The sequence below is a fragment of the Sesamum indicum genome, linkage group LG2, assembly GCF_026168435.1.
Source record: "Sesamum indicum cultivar Baizhima isolate 11 linkage group LG2, ASM2616843v1, whole genome shotgun sequence".
NCBI classification, from domain to species: domain Eukaryota; kingdom Viridiplantae; phylum Streptophyta; class Magnoliopsida; order Lamiales; family Pedaliaceae; genus Sesamum; species Sesamum indicum.
In genome coordinates, this window is record NC_142658.1 from 18,961,661 (window position 1) to 18,970,905 (window position 9,245).

The following is a 9,245-nucleotide window of genomic DNA, read 5'->3' on the forward strand; positions in this document are numbered from 1 at the left end:
CGAATATTATATTTAATGCTCTTGGTATTTTCTTTATTCAATAAATAAATTAATTTGTTAGTTAAAATTCATGAAATTTGTTGATACTAGTAAAAAGATTGAATGAAAATCCATATTTATCCCCAATTGGCTTATTACAAGTCGAACAAATCTTTTTTAAACTAAATTAGCCTTATACATCTTCACACTCTAATACATGTGACGAGTATATCTTCACCTTTAATTATAATATAGTTTGTTCGGAAAAATATTTATTTGACCTACAACAAGTGAGTATGCTAATCCATGGTAAATTTGGATTTACATTCAACTTTTTTTTGTTAATGTAAAAAGATTCTGTAACTTTTACTAACAGGTGAGTCTATTTGTTAGGAAAAAAACAAACACCACAGATACTAAGTGCAATTTACCAAATCATATATATTCTACGTATAATTATACCAAATCTCATAAAAGAACGGTATGATTATCCCTTTTAATTTGTACCAAATTCTCACCAACATTTGTAAAAAAATTATTTAAGCCCATTTTTCGTACGTAATTAATCAAACTCAAATATTTATTTTATTTCAAAGATTTTGAAGATTGCCTCACTTAATCAAAAAGAAATAAAATACTTAATTATTCGAGCTCCACTCATATTTAATTTAAAAAAATTCAAATTGCATTATAGTAATAGAGTCACATAATCAGCTTAATTATATTAAAATCCACTAATACAAAAAAAGGAGCATGAAGAAGTATTTATGGCCATTGCCCACCACTATGTATGGTGCTAATTCATCACTTTGTTTTATTTTATATATTATATTATATTGTATAATTAAATAAATGTGGTAATGATGAGATCATATTGAAATCCCTCCCACCATATTTTTTTCATGATATTGGGATTGTAATTATAGCTGTAATTGAGTATGCAGATCATCAAAATCCACTCCATAAATTAAAAATACATACACCCAATCACTACACTCTTCCATGTTGAGTGTTTCACCAGTTGAAGGGCTCTCTGTCTCTGTTTGGATTGATGGATTTGGATTTGAATAAAAAATTTAAAGAAAGAATTTTAAATGTTTTTATTTAAAAGAAATTTGAAATCTACCCATATTTCTCAAAATTTAGTTTAAAATTAAAATAAAAGAATTTAAAATTTTTTACATTTAAAATTATTCAAACATATTCAAAGGATTCGTTGCGACCTTCAATCCAAATACAACCTAGAAGAAAATTCATTTTTTACCATGGTTTTTAGTCATGACAAATATTTTAGTTACACCTGCAAAAATCGCGACCAACAATCGTTGCATGGCCATAGTCGATAACTAGTTACTACGATTAGTTAATCATAACAATTAGCCATGGTTAAATGTGAAACTTCTTCTAGGGTTCGAAGGTCGTTTGCCAACCAAATTCGGTTCTCGCTATTAATATGTTTGACATCGTAGAAGTCTGCTCTTATACAGGCTCGAATGCTTTTACAGTGAGATCCAAAATTTGATTGGTAGGTGACATTCAGAACTCTTCGCTAGCCGAAACACCTAGCATCACTCTTATGCACAAATATTTCAAACTAGAAGAAAATTTATTATTGACTAAAATTATGATAAATAATTATTATTAACCATGGATAAACTGCTCATGTGCAATATCACAGGGGTTGCTTGCATTTTCCCCTTAAATCAGTATTTGAACTACTGAATAAATAATTGAAAAACTTGAAATAACGCAAAAATGATGGTATCAAATGGCTTGATAAAATATCGAGACGAAGTGTTAATGATCGTGTGGAGTACGAAAAATATTCGATTAATTATTAATTTTGATTATATAATAATTATGGAACGACTAATTATTCTTGTTTTGGCCCAACCTTAAATTTATGGAGAAGCAACCTAAGAAAATAGTTCAATGAACCTAGTGCGAGACCTTGGATCCCACATGCTCTCCACTTTGCAACTTTGGATCTCATCAACATATAATTCATATGTTTTCTTATTCTAACATATTAACCTTATTTGGTACTAAGATGTCAACATTAAATATTTTTTTTTACTAATTTAAGTTTTTAAATGAGGTGGTTTGTATATAAATATTATATTAAAATTCGATAAAATAAAATTATGAGTTTGGATCTTATTACAATTTATTTTTTTTTTAACAAAAACCACCTAGAGGTGGGGGGAGCTTTTCGGAGTCCCAATCCTTCTATATTAAAACGCACAAAATAGTACAGCAGGGAGGGCTACCTCCCTAAAATTTCTAATAAAGTCATAAACAAAGAGTACTACTCCCTTACAAATAGAGCAATAATAAACAAGGAGTACTACTCCCTTACAGCAAAAGACCCAAACAGGTGTCGTAGAATAATTATGGCGAGTCAAAAAGATTTTTGTTATCCCACCACGTCGTTGATCGCACAGCACCTGCAAATAAATCTGTACAAAAAGGCCAAGCCAGAGTGTGTGTAATGTTGCAAAAGGATAAATAATGAACATAAGTATTAACGTGGACATTATGTTTACAATTATTTATTAAGAAAGTACTTCATACACAGGATTTACATATGCAATTATTCTCATCTACAGCTAACAATTTGAATTTTTAGATAAGACAATCGTTCAATATTAAGTCGGACAACTATAAGAAAATCATCATTAAATTATGACACATTTGTTTTTATTTATTGGGAAATCAAAATTTTCCAAAAATTTATGGGAAAAAATGAATTAAATTAAGCAATAAGAACCTTTTAAACCTTTTTCTTTTAATGAAAAAAGACTTATTTAAACAAATAAAGGGTGAATTTAATTGACAAAAAAGAAGTTCTATTTCTTTCTCATTAAATTTGAACAAGAAAATATAAAAAAAATTTGAATAATTAAGCACAATAATATAAATTAAGCTATGTTTGAGAGACGTAGACAACAATTTATTTAATAAAATATACGTCAATTAGGAACTATAAATAATAATAATATCCACCCTTCTGACGAGACCCGTACCTAATAAAACCCATAAGTATATAGTATTTATGGAGTCAATCAAACTTACTTAGGATAGGTTATTATCAACGTAACAGCCATAACATATGATTGGAATTATATAGGGTAAATTACAACGGGTTTTCTTGAAATTTATTATAATTAAAAATATCTTTTTATTATTTAAAAAAATTATAAATACTTTTAAAAATTAACCCCCGTTACCCCTTAATTATAAACACCCTTAATTCTATAATAATATTTAAAAATATTAATATAATAAAAATATTTATAATTATAATAAATATTGTACTGTGTTAGAATATTAAGGTAGAGCTACATATGTATTTTTTGACCTCAACAAAATAGCTATCTCTACCCACAAAAGTGTTGTCCTAATTTGAGTGTTGGGTCTCTTCCATGTTTGGGTCAGACTCTATTTTTTGGAAGGCACGCTCCTTTTATTAAGGTGACAGAATTTGGAATTACCACTGTGCCTTAGTTGACCTAAACCTACCCATAAACAAACTTGTACTCTTATTTTTTTTTTTTTTTTTTTGATTTAGTAAACAAACTTATACATGTTATAATACACGAACACTTCAAAAAATTATTTGATGCAGTGTCGAATATGTATCCGACCTGCGGATGGAATGTCCAAAAATAAACCTGAGATAGTTGTTATTTTGTCCTATATTTTTATAAATACAAATTCTATGTATAAAATTCAAAGTTAATTATGTATTTTAAAAAAAAAAAATTATATATTGATGCGACGTGCGATGCTATTCGTGTTGTGGCGCATAAAGTATACATTGTTCATCCAAACTTCACGAATTTTGATATTTTGTTTTGAAAAGATGCATATCTCTCTATTAGGGGAAAAAAATAAATTATGAAACTTATAAGGTATGCAAACTTCTTGTGTGTGTGGGACGCAGGTCAACATCATTAAGCTCGTAGACAAAGAGCTTAGAATAGGCACATAGCCTTATTCCCACAATCTACTGTAAGCAACGCAGCAAATTGCAAGATCTAACAAACTGTTACGCTAAATAATATAGTACAGCACGTCATTCATGTCCCATAACACGAGTTATTATCCACACGGACTTTATAATAAGATTGCGACTCATATAAAATGTGTGTGTGTCTGTGTACAGTATGAGAGAGAGAATAAGAGGTTGAGGAAAAAAAAAAGCTACTGAAATAATTTTAAAAGTATAAAAATGAAGTATCAAAAATATTTGAGACACCAAAAATAGTTTTCAATTATATTATATTCCACCCCCAAAATGCTATCTTTTTGTAGGGTCCCAATGCATATATTTATATATATATATATATATATACATATATTAATATAAAGGGTAAATTGTAATAACCTTCCATAAGGTTTTGTATTAGTATGAATATTCATTCGTTATTTGAAAAATTACAAATACCCCCTGATATTTGATAAAATTATGTAATCCTTGGATAGAAGTATGAAATTGTCAACTTGTATTTTTTGTTATAAAATTAAAAACTTATAAAAAAAAATCGAACGGGGTGGATGAAAAAATTCTAAAAATTATCCACTTAGTTCATAAAAAATATTTTTTAAAAAAATAAATAAAATTATAATTTTTAATCGACACGGGCATTTTAATCATTTCACCATGAAAATCTAACAGATTGGACTAATTGTTACACGGTTGTTAAAATCATGACACTATTGATAATTTTTCAAATAATGATAAAATATCCGTAATTATGTCAAATCTGAGAAGTGGTGGTCGTTATAATTTATCCTAATATAAATTGAAAAGATGTGATATGAGGTTGACAAATGAGGAAGAATATGATGAGGAATGTCACACTCATCCACAATCTTTTTCATGAATTGTAGCAAAAGTATCGGCCATCCGTTTCTCTTTCCCACTCCAATAAATCACTCCAACGCATTCTTAACTGTATCCAACTCTCCCCCTCCCCCCTCTTTGGTTTTAGGGATAATTACACCGTGTCCTTGGATCAGATTTTGTATAATTATACGTAAATAATAAATTATATTTTATTTTTTTATATTTGTTTTTGTATAATAAATATATTCATTTATTTATCAAAATTTATTGATACCAATCAAAAAAATATTTATTCGCAATTGACTTATTGCGTGTCAAATAAATCATCTTCACACGCTAATACGAGGAGATACATCTTCACTCTTATAAGAATAATTTGGTCAGAATTGATTTATTTGATCACCAATGTTGAAATCGTGAAAACTAATTAACTAGATATTTTAATTATCTAAAAAAATGTCACGGATAAAGTAAATTTGTTATAATACAATATTTGTGAAAAAAAAATTATGTTATTTTATATTTCGTTATATGCGTATTTAATATCAAATATTTAACATTTCTTTTATAAGAGTTTGATGTTTAATGTGATATAATTAATTGAAAAATTGAACTAGTAGATTATTGATCTTAATTAAGAAATTAGGGTTGATCGAGCCCTCCCGCTCGATAATTAGGGTTTAGGTTTGAATTTCTTTTAATGAGACATTCGCTACATAGGTTTAAAAAATTGATTATTACATCAGTAATAGAAGTCAAAGAGTATACTTCGAAAAATCAAACAAACACGAATATTAGGTTCGAGCGAGGTCGAATGCTTGAGCAAAAGAAATTCGAGTTCATGAGGATCGAGTACAATTTTAGGTTCGTAAAATAATATTATACATGTGGTTAATTAAGTAATTATTGTTTTTTCTAAAATTATTTCACAATTTTGGTGAATTGTTTTAGGTTATAACACATCATATTTAGTAGGTAGGACATGAATGTTCATTCACATGTACTAATGTTAATATTTTTGTACATAAAATAATGATGTAAAATGCAACCTATTTTTCCACAAGATTGGACATAGATGCATGAATTTGGAAGCGTAGGAAGCAAGGGCCATGTGGCTATACACAAATGCTAACACATTCAAATTCAAGCATATACCTATATTATGCTACAAATAATAGCTTGAAAAGTTTGTTACATGGTTCATTACTACATTGTACCTACCCTAACACAAAAATATGATGTTACAAACAACTTTTCTTATTTCTCAATAAATAAATAAATAAATTACAGCTACCTTTCATAAAATTTGGTCAATTCACCACAAAGATTAGATCGAAACATTATGGAGGCTATTGAACGGTTTCATTGTTAAATGAATGTTAAAAATTAGGGGGGTGTTTATAATTTTCAAATAATGGGGAGATATTTATAATTATGTCGAATTTTAAATAAGGTGACTGAAATTTACCTTAAGAAATAGTATTTACAGAAACTTTATGTCAATTCATCAATTAATTCCACAACCACCCCATCCATCGATTGGTTTCTCTCAACTATATTTTTCACATTAAAACATTAACAAGAAGTAGAAACATTAATCGCAGGTTGTATCTAAGTTTGTACCAATTCAGTTGCAACTATATGTCCAAATTGAGCATAATTTCCTTAGTTCATAAAAGAAAAGATACATTTTACATTAAATTTCATTTATTAAGAAATGTTGGTATTATTGATCGCTTCTTACATTATATGTCATTCTAATATAGCGTCTCATAGCGTCTCATCTGAATATATATATATATATATGTATATATGCAGGATCCTGTTTTTAGGGTGCCTTCTCCACATAAAACATACAAAGTTGCAAGTATGTCCGAACTCAACTAGGGGCGCTAATGTGTAAGGTAAATCCTCTATCCAAACTCATAGATTAATTTTAAGATCCAGACCTAATGAATATTATTAGATCCAAATTCATTAATAAAATATAAATTGCTCCTGGATTGGGTTTCTGCCCATCAATACCCATGGTTCTATATGTTCAATTTGTACCCAAAAAAATATATTTATTTTTCTTTGTTATTCAATTGGATTATTATTTATCAATTGATTTACCTTCAAGTGAACAAATCTAAAAAACATAAGACATCGTAATATTATTTATCGTGTAATATTTTCATAAGATTATTTTGTAGACAGTATAATAAATGGTATATTAAAGAGTTATTAATTTTAAATTTATTAATAAATTATGGGTAGAAATAAAAAATAAAATAATTAAATTTATTTAATTAGTATAATTTGCAGAAAAAATAGATGGGGAAATAAAGAAAAAAAATCAAGTCTGGGTTTGATCGGACCCAAACACTGGGTCTGGTCAAGTCTAAATACCCATGGGTATTGAGTGGGGTTCAATGAATTAGGTAGAGTTTGGATCTAAATTAATTTATTTTGATATTTTTGGGGTCTAGGCATGAGTAGGGTAAGACTCTACCCATTGACAGGCCTAAACTCAACCGATCAGGCAGTAAGTGTGATGCAATGTTCATGTAATTGATCATTCTATTTGAATTGTACAGAAATTACACGACTTATTATATAATTTATTCAGATTTGGCCAAATTCAATCTTATAATTGCCCACTCCTCTTATAATTTTATTCAAATTTTGAGCTATCATATGTAATATTCCATTAATTGAAATAATTATTTATTAAAAAAAGAAACATATAAATGAAGTGGGTAGGACCATTGTCAAGGTTCTTAGGACCAACATCATCATTCCTACTTGGCTCAACATATGTTTACACCCTACACATCATGACCCCAACTGCCACCTCTCATTATTGTCTTTGTCTTTTTTTTTATTTAATTTTTCAAAAAATTGGAAAATCATTTTATTTAATTATTATAGAATCAAAATTAAATTCCAATATTTTATTTACAAATTTTGAGAAAAGAGAAAAATGGTAGGGACAAAAAAAAAAAAAAATTCATTTATTAGGGTTCACATGTCATGAAGAAAAGAAAAGTGTGGAATAGTGGTGGGGTATGTGTTTGGGTGTGGATAGACCTAAAATTCGGCGCTCCCATTCACCCTTACGTGGCCATTGATATCTAATCAATCGCTCCATCACATGATCAATATACCATATCTACTTCGACACGTGTCACTGACAATGATTTCGTGGACCCCTTTCGTACTCTCAACTTCTAAAATCAAATACCCTACCATTACCTCTTGATTTATACTTTTAAATAATTATATATTTTAATTAATATTTATCTCATTTTTTGTAATTAAATATATTGTAAGTTATTGCTAATCTTTTTTTTAAAATTTCAATTATTATTAAGGATGCTGAGGAGCGTATTGATATATACTGGTCTATTTTCTTAAAATATTGATGTAATAATACAATTCGCGTGTTTATTGAAAATGAAAAATTAATGAAGGAAAATATCAACTTGGAAAATGAAAGATCGAGAAAAGGAATAATTACACCCTCTTTTCTGAAATTTGGTGTAATTATACGTAAATCTATGGTTTGAATAATTACATTTAATACCTCTGAAGTTTGTTTTTGTCTAACAAATAAGTCATTTCGTTAATTAAAATTCACCGAATTTGCTTATATTAACAAAAAATAATCCCAAAAACATTACATTTACCCCGATTCACTTATTATAGATTTATTGCAGGTCGAGTAATTTTTCTTATGATGAAATTACCCTCGTACGTCTTCACGCGTTAATGCATATAAGAAAATCCATTTTCATTGTTATAAGGATAGTTTAGTCAGAAAAAAAATTATTTGACGTGCTATAAGTCATTAATAAGTTAATTTAGGATAAACATCAATTTTCATCAATTTTTTTATTAATATCAGTAAATTCAGTAATTTTGGTCTAATGGAGGAAGATTTATTTGTTAGACGAAAGCAAATCTCAAGACTACTAAATGTAATTTCACAAACCACAAAAAATTTACGTGTAATTACTCCAAACTCAATGAAGGGAATGTATTATCGGTTGTGAAAATGAAGGTGCAGACGGAGAAAAAATTGACATTCTCAATTTTTACGACATCAATTATTATAATAAATTTAATTTTTTTTATAATTATATTGTATTTCACTTGAAAGTAATTATGATTAAATATGGTCTAAATTATTCACTTAAGATTTTTGAGGCATATAAGGAGAATACAAATTAACCGAGTGCCAATATATAAATTAAATATTTGCAAAAAATATATGATGAATGACCAAAAAGAAAAAATAGATTGAAACAATTGAAAATTATAATATATACACGTATAAATTGATGAACTATATATTTCCAATAAAATTCCAACTTGCCAGTCTTAAATTAAAAAAAAATAGTGGTTTGAATTAGACCATTGTGCTTTTCTT